Source organism: Protopterus annectens, chromosome 12.part0 (assembly GCF_019279795.1).
Source record: "Protopterus annectens isolate FY-2018-M chromosome 12.part0, PAN1.0, whole genome shotgun sequence".
Taxonomy (NCBI): domain Eukaryota; kingdom Metazoa; phylum Chordata; order Ceratodontiformes; family Protopteridae; genus Protopterus; species Protopterus annectens.
The window spans coordinates 1,300,253,624-1,300,266,565 of NC_056746.1; the positions used below are offsets into that span (position 1 = coordinate 1,300,253,624).

General features: G+C 40.6%; 1 protein-coding gene across 1 annotated transcript in view; it reads right to left on the minus strand.

The window, feature by feature from the left end:
• The window catches only part of NOL4L (nucleolar protein 4 like), a 1,816,355-nt gene that overhangs the window by 1,597,116 nt on the left and 206,297 nt on the right, over window positions 1-12,942 (minus strand). The gene's annotated exons all lie outside the window — the stretch shown is intronic.

Sequence of the window (12,942 nt, forward strand, 5' to 3'; positions counted from 1 at the left end):
CCCCTATTTAAATCATAGCTAGCTACAGGCCCCCAGCTTTGACTCAAGATGCCCACTCCACCTATCTGGACCTCTTTGAATCTATCAAGATTCAACCCTTTACCAAGATCCTGGGTGACTTTAACTATCCAACCATAGACTGGAAGAACTACTAATGCCAAAACACAAATGCCCAGAGATACCTTGATTTTATCATACAAATGCCTTGAACCAGCTAGTCGACACCCCCACAAGAGGTGACAGTATCTTGAACTTGGTATTAACCAACATGAGTAACCACTGCAGCATCCCTACAGTGTCATCCTTCCTGGTAAGGTCCAACCACAAAACAGTCACTTTCGAAGAAATCATATCCACCAACCAATCCCCCCCCCAGCTAGGGTCAAACATAAAAACTTCTCCAAAACTGATAACAACCTCTTGAGGGAAGATATAAACAGTTTCACAGCCTCCTCCCCCTCCATAGGAACTGGCACAATTGTCCAAACCTACACCAAAGTACTATACAAGCATTTATATAGCTGCATGGAATCAGGAATACTTGACAGGACAAAATCCTCCTCCTCAAGGAAGAGTAAACCTGTCTAGACATCTGCAATAAATAAACTCTATAATAAAGGAAAATATTGCTGTCCAGGACCAAGAAGGAGCAGGTGCCTAATTGGAAGCAATCTCTCCTTAGCCTGAACAAGCAAATAAGAGCACTAGTGAAATCCTCCAAACAAACTTCGAGTCCAAACTGGCCACATCTACTAAAGACAATCATATGGCCTTCTTCACATATGTTAGGAGTCTGAAAGGAAGCACTCCGATTTGCTCAGAACTGGTGGTCAAGGACACCACATACACAAACACCGTCGATATAGCAAACCTGATGGCAGACATGCTCAGTGAAAACTTCACCCCACTTTCCCCCCATCAGTAAATCAGGACATCCCCAGCACCTGCCTCCTTCCCCTTAACTTTAGGGAGCAAGTCTTAAAGGCAAAAAATACAGCCTCCACGGGACCCAATAACATCCAGACTGCATCCTACATGAACTCAGGCAGGAACTTGCAGCACTATTAGGCACCCTATTCAACCAATGTGTGAGTACTGGCTTCATCCCAGCCGAGTGGAGGACAGCCACTGTTATCACTTTGCACAAAGGTGGAGCATCCACCGATCCAGGAAATTATAGACCCATCAGCCTAACTAACCTGATCTGCAAGACCATGGAATGAATTATCATGGACCTCATTAACAAAGGCATTGGTAACCTCCAAACACTCTCTCCCACACAGTTTGGTTTTGACAAGTGAAGGTCATACCTGTTAAATATGGCCAACTTCTTTGAGACAGTCACCAAAGCCATGGACTAGGGGAAGACGGTGCACACCGCCTACCTTGACCTGGCCAAAGCCTTTGATACTATTCCGCACTCAGTTATAATAGATAAACTCTCTCAACTAGGCTGTTACCAGATGGGTAGAAAACTGGTTCACTGACAGAACCCACCTAGTCAAAATAGGGGAAGCCACCTCAAACAGTAGACCCGTAATGAGTAGTGTACCCCAGGGATTGGTCTTGGAGCCTTTGTTGTTTGGGATATACTTTTCTGAGATGAAGGCCAAAATCAGTGGACAGTGGCTGACCAAGACTGCAGATGACTGCAAGTTGGGTGCTGTCTTCAATTCCACTAGTGATGTGGACATTATCCAAGAGGGTCTCGCCCAAACAAATGACTGGTGCCACAAACATGGTCTCAAACTGAATGCCAAAAAATGCATCATCATCCCCTTTGGGGAGAGTGATGTCCCCACAAATTATCACATTAACAAGGTCATACACACGCAATCAGTCATTTGGGACTTGAGAACCCATGTTGACAGCAAACTGACTTTTGACTACCATGTTGCCTCCACTGTACAGAAAGCTTTCTATATTGCTCACCTCATTAGTAAGGGTATTTCATCCAGGGACAAGAAGGTCATAACATCCTTGTATTCTTCCCTTATAAGGCCCATTATTGAGTACAATGCCCCTTTCGACATGTACCTCACAAAGCACATGCTGCAGCTGGAGAGTCCATAAAGGTTCCTCACCAGAAGAATCCAGGGCCTCAAACATGTACCCTACACAGATAGGCTAAAAGTCCTGTCCCTCTACTCAATCTCATACAGACTCCTCAGAGGTGACCTCTGTCTGGAATACAAAGCAATCTCAGGCCCCACCCTGATGGGACTGCTGTATATCCATAAGTCAAGCTCTACTTGAGTAACCCTCATGCGTGACCTCAACCTGGTCTGTGACATCAATAAGACATGTTGGCGGGACAGATTTGTGCCCCACAGACTCCCCCTTCTGTGGAACAGACTCCCTCTCCACATCAAGCAGAGTATCTCATTAAACCTTTTTAAGCACCTGGATAACTGGATGGGGAACATAAAATACACCCCTGGGATTCCACCTGTGTCTGGCACTGGGTGCTGACTTGTTGGAACATGGGCTAAATTCTTGGCTAGGCCTGTAGCTTAGTAACTTCCTATGACCCCATGATCCTGGTCTAATGAACAGTCAGAATCATATTTTTGCTCTTCCTCAGAAGAAGAATAAACCAAAACAGGTTTTTGAGGAGCAGCCTGTGGTTCAGAAGACCCAAAAGAGGGAGGAGTCAAAGACGTAATAGCTTTGAGCAACCCCTGTGATGAATCTATCCACTCATATTTCCTAGCTACTGAGAGAGAGGCCACATGCCTGGTCTTCTGCTTTTTCTTTTTAGGCATGACATCTACCAGGATGAGATGCAGAGGTTCAGAATCCTGTCTAACTTCTGTTAAGGAGCCTGAGATCTCTTCCCTAACTAAAATTTGAGGGAAGCCATGAGGTCCCTCGGGAATGATAAGTAGTGGTTCTTTGGGCATATCAGCAGTCTGTAAGGCCTCAAGAGCCATACCAGCCTCTGACAGGGTCTTGGCGCAGGGCAACTGAGAAATAACCTGGCCTACCACAGGTTCTTGAACCTCAATGGGTATGTCGGAGTCTGAAACATTGAACTACGGATCTGTTCTAGGCCTCTTTAACTTTTTTTTCTGTGGAAGAGTGAGATCTGAGGATACAGATTTGGCCATCTTGGAGTGGCCTAAGCCCTTAAGACATAGAGTCTCTAGAAAGATTTTTAGAGAGGAAATTCTGGACCAAAGGGTTTTTTGAACGGATTCACTTTAGAACATTGAAAGCCCATAACACTGAAATTCAAAACACTGAGATCAAAATCTTGAAAATTCAAAACATTGAATCCCATAACACTAAAAATACATAGGAAATCAGCATGTACTATATTCCAGCACAACTACATATAGAAAGAAATAAAAAAGAAACCATATTACAGTTCTTAAAGTATAAGCAGGGGGCAAGCCCCCCTGCACCCCCCATGTGGGGGGCTGTGTCCCCCACACCCCCTGCTACTTAAATATATCAACTCCGAGATCGCCCTATACTACACTAAGATGTGTTGTGTTGTAGTATAGCAAGTAAGAAGGGAACATGACTGAGGTTACCTATGAAACTCCACTAAGTATTGGAGAGATATATAGTGATGTGTAATGTTTTAACAGTGAAGTAGTGTTTCTAAGAGAAGGTTGACGATAGTTTTTTACAATTTAAACAGGCAGTCATGAAGCGCGGAATGGTATGTTTGCTGTTTTGTTCTGTGTAGTATGATCTTGGAGTTGATATATTTAAGTAGCAGGGGGTGCAGGGGGCTTTCCCCCTTCTTATAGTTTTAGAAGTATAATTTGGTTTGTTTTTTTATTTGTTTCTGTATGTAGTTGTGCTGGCATATATTAAATGTTGGTTTCCTATGTATTTTCAGTGTTATGGGATTCAATGTTTTGAGTTGTCAGTGTTTTGAATTTTCAAGATTTTGGTCTCGGTGTTTTGAATTTCAATGTTATGGGCTTTTAATGTTCTAAAGTGAATAATTTTGAACACATGATTGACAGATTGAGCACGATTTGTGATCCTGTTCCATGTCGAAGGCAAAAGAGACACTTGATATGCAAGTCATTGCAAGGAATCTGCCTACCACACTCACCCTTATAACATAAGTAAAAGGAAGGTTCCCCCCAATGGGACATTTATCTGGGTAAATGATCTAAGCAAAAGTACCAATGTCCAAGTGGAGATCAGTCCAATGAATGCATGACTTGCGTTTGGGCTGAGGTGAGATAGTCTGAGGTTCCAAGCTCATCCATCCATCTGTATATTCCAATGCATTTGAGCTGAGGTCATGCATCAGATGTAGGTAAAGCTTTGGTACCTTGGATGGATGTCAGTGGTGGCAACCCATACATCAGGAATAATGCAACAGTGACTTCAGTTAGGACACCAGTATAATCTGCTAAACTATCATGGATTTGCTACCATTTATTTAGTGACAGTAATGGCAGTCTAAATTCTTAATAGTGTTTTACTTTATTTTTATTTTGTTAACTGGGAGAGTGGAATAATCTGCATATCCTTTTCAGCCAAAGCCCAAGCCACAGTGCATTAATAATGAAGCAAAAATATTTACATAGATTTTGAACAACGATACTTGGAGTTGTCAAACGAAAGTATAAAGCAAACAAAGTTCCAGTTGCCATACCAGTTCAGAGGTATACACATTTATTTTATTTAGGGTACATGTAGAAACTTTTACTCAACTAACAACACTGCTCTTGACTTCAGCAAGGTTTTAACACAGCATCTGTGTTCAAATGGGAGGCTTACAGTTTGTGACCTTGAATAGAAGATTTTTGTTTTAAACACAACAGTCAATGCAAAAGGCAGTTTATATCTTAAAGAGTTATTACTGTACTCCGGTATGATTTGTTTTATCATGTCTACACAAAACAAACTTAAGTAATAGAAGTAAGAACACTGCAGTTTACAAACATTCTGATTTTCTGACGTAGCTAGGCACACCATGGTTACCTTCACCTTATTGTTTGTTTGCCATATTTATTCATGGCTTGCAAGATGCTACTTTACTTTGTGACAATAGCAAATTAGAAAACACAAGTGAGCAGGGTCCATGGTGTAGACAGATTTAGCCCGACTAAGACACAGATGACTGAAGTCCAAGCAGCAGCACTGGGCACTGCAATAGCCAGTCAGGGAAGGTGTGAGTGACTGGCTAATGCCAATGCACCCATCCTGGGGAAAGGAGACAGCCTGTTTTACTGCATTATTGACACCCACTGGCAGTTGGATGGTGCAGTAAGGCAGTACGAAGGGCAGTGGACAAGCCCCTGTAAAGCACCATATTCACCTGTTGTAGCCAGTGCTGGTGCATGCTTAGAAATGTAAGTGGGTTAATGACCAGTACTGATGGAGTCCTGTTTGTCCAGTCCGCTATTTAGCAGTGGGATTTTTAGGGTAAGGGGAAACCCAAGCTCATTAAGGATGATACCACCATAGGATGTGACCTATGGAGTTCTCCAGTTTGAGGATAATAAGTTATCAGTGAACTCTTTGTCAACTAACTGTCCAGGAGTGGCCCCTGGTCTGGGGGTAAGCTAGACTCTCAGATTAAGGGTATAGGGGACTCCGTCTGCCAGGTTCATATTCAAAATGGCCCAATGCAGGACAAGCTTCAATAAAAACTTAATCAAAATTGAGACAATTTATTTAAGGCCACTGATATGACCAGAGTGCTCCACAGTGCACTGACTACCACATTTTCAGACTTTTGTTGGTGGTTTGTGCTGTTGAATTACCTGTCATTTATCATTTGGTCTTTAATATCAACAAACCCACAAAATTTGCATATCTTGTTGTGCAATTTCCTAGTACAATTTAAAAATGCCTTTCTGAAAACTTTCCTTTTTCATTTAGAGTATCTACCCTATGTCAAATTTTAGAGTGTTCATGGGTTTAAAAGACCATAAATAAGAAGACTGAATTGTAAGCATATTAGATGCCACTATTATGTTTCAGACAATATACTGTGGTGAGATGACCTGTCCTGCATTCTAAATATGGTTCCCATCTCTAGCCATGGCATTGGTAGTGCACCTTCAGCTATTTTGGATGCAAATGTTTTCAAGGACTGAACTCAGTCTGCATAAAAGTGACTACAAAACAGACTGCATATTTAAGTTCAGCTTTGTTCAGGGCTTATCTTGTATTTATAATATTTATATTTATATAGATATATATTTATAATATTATAATATTTATAATAGAATTTTGTCTTCTCTTCCTTCCTTTCTAGTTCCTAACTAACAACACTTGATGGTGTTTAATTTCAAGCAGGAAATGGTACATATAACTTGCAAAACTTTTTTCTTAAATCATGTGAGTATGTGTCTGGCTGACAATTACAACATATAAATGCCCTCAGGTAGATAGCCTAGTACCTACCTATGAACCTTTGAACCTATAAGTCCAAACATGCAACAATTACAACATACAACTCCAAAAATTAAACAGTAATTAGTAATGCAAAGCAATTATAAAAATGTATACATGTGGTATTTACAAGCAGAGGCCAAAGGTACTTAATAAGCATCCAGTGTGTGGAAAGCAACAACAAAGGAAAAGGAGAAATGAAAAGATAAGGTGTACAGAGGAACTAGGGAGGTGATACAGCCGAGTAAGCTAGGTTAGGCTGGTAATGGCACAGAGGGGGGATAACTGCGTAAAGGAATAAAGGCCGAGAGAGCAGAAAGGAAAGAAAGACACAGTAACACTGAGAATTCCTGCACTCAAACGGAAAGGTTGTGGACAACAGAAATAATTAGGTGTCACCACATTTAGGAGAGGATCGTTTTGTGTTGAAATGAGCTCTGAATGTGCTTTTGAAAGATGAGAATGATGGGAAGTTATTATTATATCCAAAGTAACAAAAAAAAAGTGAGGACGACTAAATAGAAGCTTAAAACAAAGATGAAGCAAACTGGAAAAAGTCCTCAGGAGCTGCAGATTACTGAAATTATTACACAAGACATACAAGCTAAGCAAAAAAAGAAGTGCATAAGCTTTCCAGTGTTGTTCTTCATCAAATGCTATAAATTAACCCCTCATTCCATCTACTTTAAATAATAATCACATGACTCTATCAGCCAATCAATTCACAACATCAGTGAAACACATTAAAATGTCTAAAAATCAGCAAAGTAAGAAGTCAGCAAAGTCAGTAAGAAATCCACAATATAATAATTTGTTATTTGCTGCCAGTTTGCATCCTCACCACATTATTGAAAATATCTCAATTCATAAAATAATTTGTTCTTCTTCAGATAGCTATCAATATTTTGAGGATGATCTCACACAAAGATTTTTGGATAGGAGTTACCAATATAATAACATCAGGTCAGCCAAAAAATGGGTAGCCAGTCGAGATAGGTCTGAAACGTTGAAATATCATGGCAAAAGGAGTGGTCATGAGAATACCATCAGGTTTGTCACTACGTATGGCAGGAATATTAACATTATTAGGGATACTATCAACCAAAATTGGAATATTCTGTTAGCCAATGAGGTATTATCTAGTTTTCTCATGGCGAAATTTCAGTTTAAATATAGAAGAGGGCGAACATTAGGCTCTTACTTCAACCATTAGAAATGAGGCAACAGGGACCAAGGTACAGGACAACAGTGTACGTTGACTGGTGAAACAGTTTATGGATCACTCCCGTGTGGGCATTGTTCGTCATGCAGACATATGTTAAAAACAAAACAGTTCTCTAGTAAGAATACTAGTAGAGTATATGACATCAGATACTTTGTGAATTGTGGATCAGATTGACTGGTGTACTTAGTGACATGCTCATGTGCTGCCTTTTATTTAGGGCAGACTTTGAGATATATGCGGGTCCGTATATCTGAACACTTTAGTGATATCTGGAATAAACGTACATCAGATGCCCTATATAAACACACACTTAAACACAGTAATGCTAAGTTTCATTTCATGATTATTGATAAAGTATGGGAGGGACAGGACAAATAACTGGGGTGGCATGAATTATTAAATACAAAAGAAAGAGGTTGGATCATTAAACTTGGAGGGGGGGGGGTTATTCTCTCCAGGGCTTAATGACCACCTGTAATATATGTTGTAGAATACAGTCCTGACAAATTGATGTTGTTGTTGCTTTAAATGCTGATATATCATGATGTAATGATAATTAACCATGGTATAAGTAACAGCGGTTTGTGCTTTTGTACTTATTATCATCTGTTTTTTAGGCATAGAGGCCTGACCATGCGGTCTGGGCGTCGGTTTTCTAGGCATAGTTCGAGTTTTAGGTCTTGAAGAAGAAGATGGCGTCGGTTTAATACGCAAGTCAGTAGGCCTGACTACACCCTCAGAAGCCAGTGCCTGCACAGTGGCTCCGGACCCATCCAAGGTAGAGACATTCGCAGGTTCCACAGATGAAGCATCTCGCGGCATACTGGACTCTGAATGGGTCTCAGTAGAGGCCTGCGAATCTGAAGTAGTGTGTATCAGGGCTGCAAAAGCACCTCACTGAGTACCAGTGAACTGATGACTGGCTTAGGAGAAGCATCGTTGGCAGCTTTGGATGTAGGTGGCCTGTCTCTGTCTTTATCTTTGCGTTTTTTTGGAATGTCGGTAGTCGGATGGCTTACCGAAGACATATCTGAATAATTGAATAGAGTACCAAAATATTTAGAAACATAAATATACTGACTACGAATAGTTCATTGCTTAAATAAGGTACAAAACCAACAGCGAGGTACATCGTGGTCAGGGCCTAGGCAAGGAATACAGTACGAATGAAAATCTTTGTGAGGTATTTGCTTTCCACAAGAAATACAATTACTGACTTTTGCTGACATCGGTTTAGAGCAAGAAAAAGTTTCAACAACAGGGTATTTAGCTCTAATTGAAGACTTCAGTTCTGAAATTCAAAAACAAAAATTTCAGGAGTCGACTGACCGGCACTTGCAAACTGCTTCTGCTTCGGGCACTGCACGGCAAGAAAGACTGGGGTAATGGCATTGGCTGCATGCTTTATACCCCTGACTACATGACGTCATGGAAGATGAGACAGCAACCGATGCAGGACCCAAGACTTTGATAATCAGCTGACTGAGGGCTACTGCAAGCAGATAACCTAAATGTGATGACTGCAACAGTGAAACACGAAGAACATCAGTGGTTTGTGCTTTTGTATTTATCACTGAAGAAGGCAAGGTTGCCGAAACCGGTCTGAATTTTATGCTGTTGCCACAATAAAAGAAGGTTGGGTATGTTTACATGGTGCTGGCTTTGTTTTTTTGACTAACATTGAGGATTTTTGGGCCTGTGCATCAGCCTTACCTGGGGGGGGGGGGGTTGGATGTTAATACTAGCAAAACCATTTAATTCTGGTGGGAACTGCCATGAAAGTATGTAATCAATATATTTTCTATAATTTCTGTTTCAAGTGTTACATTCTCACTTCTGTCTTTTGAATTATTCTAAGACGAAAACCATGATCATTAGCTCTGCCTATTACATGCTTAGCAAGTATGTTAATTTGAAAGCATCTATAAATATTTAAGCAATGCTGAGATATTCTCTCTTTTAAACATCTATTTGTTTTGTCTACATAGACTGCTGTACATTTTACATATGTAGTTTGGTAAACCACAGTTTTTGCAAGTCACAAAACAATTATAGATGTAGATCAGATTTATATGCTACACTATCCAATAATATAACAGCATATCTAACTGTAGCACAGACCTGCAATATTTAGTTAACATACTACTTCCACTACAAAACAAATGTTACCCCACTAAAACTAAGAGAACCGGATAACAGCAGAGATTAGGCAAGTCTTCATAGAAAGCAAAGACAGAAGAAAAACATGCAAATGTAGTAACATTAAGGCTGACTACCAGCAATACTGCTGTATCAGAAACTACTACTAGAGGTTCGCCAACAATACAATGACAAATTCCTTTCAGCAGCACCAAAACATTACTAAGATATCAAAATAAATTTATGGAATGAAATTAACACTCTAATTGGTTGGGGTAAAAAAAAAAAAAAAAAGACAATGTTTCCCCCAACATAAATGGAAACTGCATACTAAGGCTATGATCATTTTGATTAGGTTGTCAGTCCCAATTTAGCATTTAATCTATGGCCAGGTATGAGCCAAGGAAATAACAGAGATAGTAACATTTATGCTACCTCTGACAGTTTCCATTTTACTGAAGTATTCTAAAAGTAAATTACTAAAGTCCCAGCTATGGGCAGGCAGGAGCTGATATACCCAAATTTCTCCAAGCTTATGGCACACTTATTGCAGAACCATTGTATCATATCATAGACTTTTCACTGATGTTAGATTTTACTTTGACAGCTGGGGAAAACAACAAACATACCACTTCCCAGATATGGCCTACAGGACGTCAGAAGCCTACAGTCCAACATCACGTTTTCTTCATTATTCAAAACCCTGGAAAAAGCAATTACAATGCAGCTCAAAAACTAGTTAAGTGAGCCATCTGCATGTTTCAGAAAAGAGGACAGGCTTGTACAGCCATCCTGTCCTTAACCAACACTATTCCTAGACCCATAGACAATACGCAATTAACAAAAAATGTCTTCCTGGAACTCACAGAAGTATTTGAATCAGTACTCCAAGGCAGGCGAGTGTAAGATGGTCTCTGAATTGGTACTTTATGGCCTTAAACCAATAGACTCACACATTATTAATCCCCCTGAATAAGCAGGTAATGTTTCCCAGTATAACCCACTGGCATGTACCAGTTTGATGGTAAAATATAAGATAAGAGACAGGCCACATTTTGAGATGCTCTCTGAAGTTGGTAAAGACTTGGAAATTTCCTTCAGGTGGTGCCTTCCCTAGTTCTTCAAAGATTTTGAGTTTCCACATTTACTGGGCATAGCCTACCCCTCATCCATTGTTGGATATACAACTGGGTTAAGAAGTATACAAACACTAGTAGTCCACTATTCTTTCTAGCCAACTGCACAATTCATACTAAGTATATGACACTTTAAAAAGCCTAGAATTTCAGAATAAGTTTCTGGTTACGGTATCATGAACCAGTTGCCTCACGAGTACCGGCTGCATTTTCTCTACGCACAAACCTGATAGTATCAACATAAGAGAACCAGTGGCCAGTTATCATTGGAGAAAGTAGAGTGTTGTCCTATGTGTGGCAGCCATGGGAATGCTGTAACAGGATAATCAGAAGAATGCTTTATACAGACGCTCCAAAGAGAATCCAGACAAGTAGAACATGACATGAACCCCTAAGACTTTAACACATAACTCTCTTTAAATGTCCAAAAACTCTATGGTGACCTCTTCTTCTACTGCATATCTCTACCTTTACATGACAGATTACAATCTTGATCTACATCATTGGAAGTGAGAAACATAGACCAGACAAGTGCCCCTCACTCCGTGCTTTTAAGAGAGTGACCCTAAAACCTGAACTCGCAAAGCCACACCCACACACACACTCACAGGTTTCATCAGAGATCAGTTTAGGAGGCAGGTTTCTAATACCTAGTGTAGCAGAGGTACCACTGCTTATTTGCACTGAATTGCCTGGTAGAGGTTTTCTTTTCATGAGGATTTGAGACAAAAGTTATTTGATCTACACTTTGGGAGAAGGTGACATTTCTCTTTGGACACTCTAGCCTTTAGATTACAGAAGACCTTCAGAAACGGTGCAAAGCTCTCTCTGTTGATCACTTCTAAGCACCTCTTTAAACATGCTCTGGTCTTTCACAGGAAGAAATTATGCAGGCACAAGCAAGGGCTTACTAAGCATCAGGTCCCGTTCTCCTCCTCCTGGTCTTCTGCTAATTCCACCCAAGAGTCTCGTAGTTTCATTATCCATAAAGCTGTACATAATATGTTTTCCAGATTCACCCTGGTTTGGTAAACGATTACTCAGAACAAGAGTCCCTAGATCTCATTCTGAGGGGTCACATCTTGAGAGATCCTTTGGTACCAATAGGTTAATGCCCTCTTAAGTTGCTCTGTTTAATATACCAATTAAAAGTGTATCTTTAGAATTTAATGTGAGTTTATTTACACATATTTGGAGCTAGAGATGTAATAATGTCATTTTGGGAATGACAGATTCAGATGAGAGGAAATAGGAGATGCTTTACAAGTAGCATGGGATACCTAGAGAAGCCTCAACCCAGTGAGCAATGTAACTGTCAAATGGCAAAAATGCTATGGACATCAGACAAAAGAAGGTGCCCAGGAAGGCATCAGGTGAAAGTGGTGACTGGACTACTGAATCACAAAGCCAAACGGCTCATGTTTTCAAGGGCTGATAGGTTCATAGGTTTATAGGTTGGCACTAAGCTATCAGCCCTAGGGCCTATACAAGCCTAGCCATAATAATTCCCTGGCTATTTCTTCCCAGAATATTTACTTCCCTGGTCCCCTGTCTAGCAGGGTGACTGACGTGATCCCCGGGGTGAATTTCCTATCTCTCATCCAATCATCAAGGTTCCTTTTGAAGAGGTCCAAAGAGGTGCTCAGCTTTACCTGTATGGGTAGTCTATTCCACAGTATGGGGAGTCTGGGGGTCAGGAACCTATCCCTCCAGCATGTTTTGTTCATTGTGATTACCAGGTTTAGATCCTTGGAGCATGTGGCTCTGAGGGATTGGGATTTCTTTAAGTGTAGAATGTCCAACAGCTTTGTGTTTCACATGGCCTTGTATGCTAAGCAGAGATCATCTCTGAGTAGGCGGTATGCGACAGAGTATAGCTGGAGGTTTTATAGATGGTCAGCACAGGGCATCTGCTTTAGGCTTGTGATTCTTTTAGTGAGGTATTTCTGTGGCCTTTCCAGTTGTTGCAGATGTCTTGTGAGGTACATACCAAATGGGGTGTTGTACTCTATAATGGGTCTAATGAGGGATGAATACAGTGGGACAATGACTTCCTTTTTTCTGGAT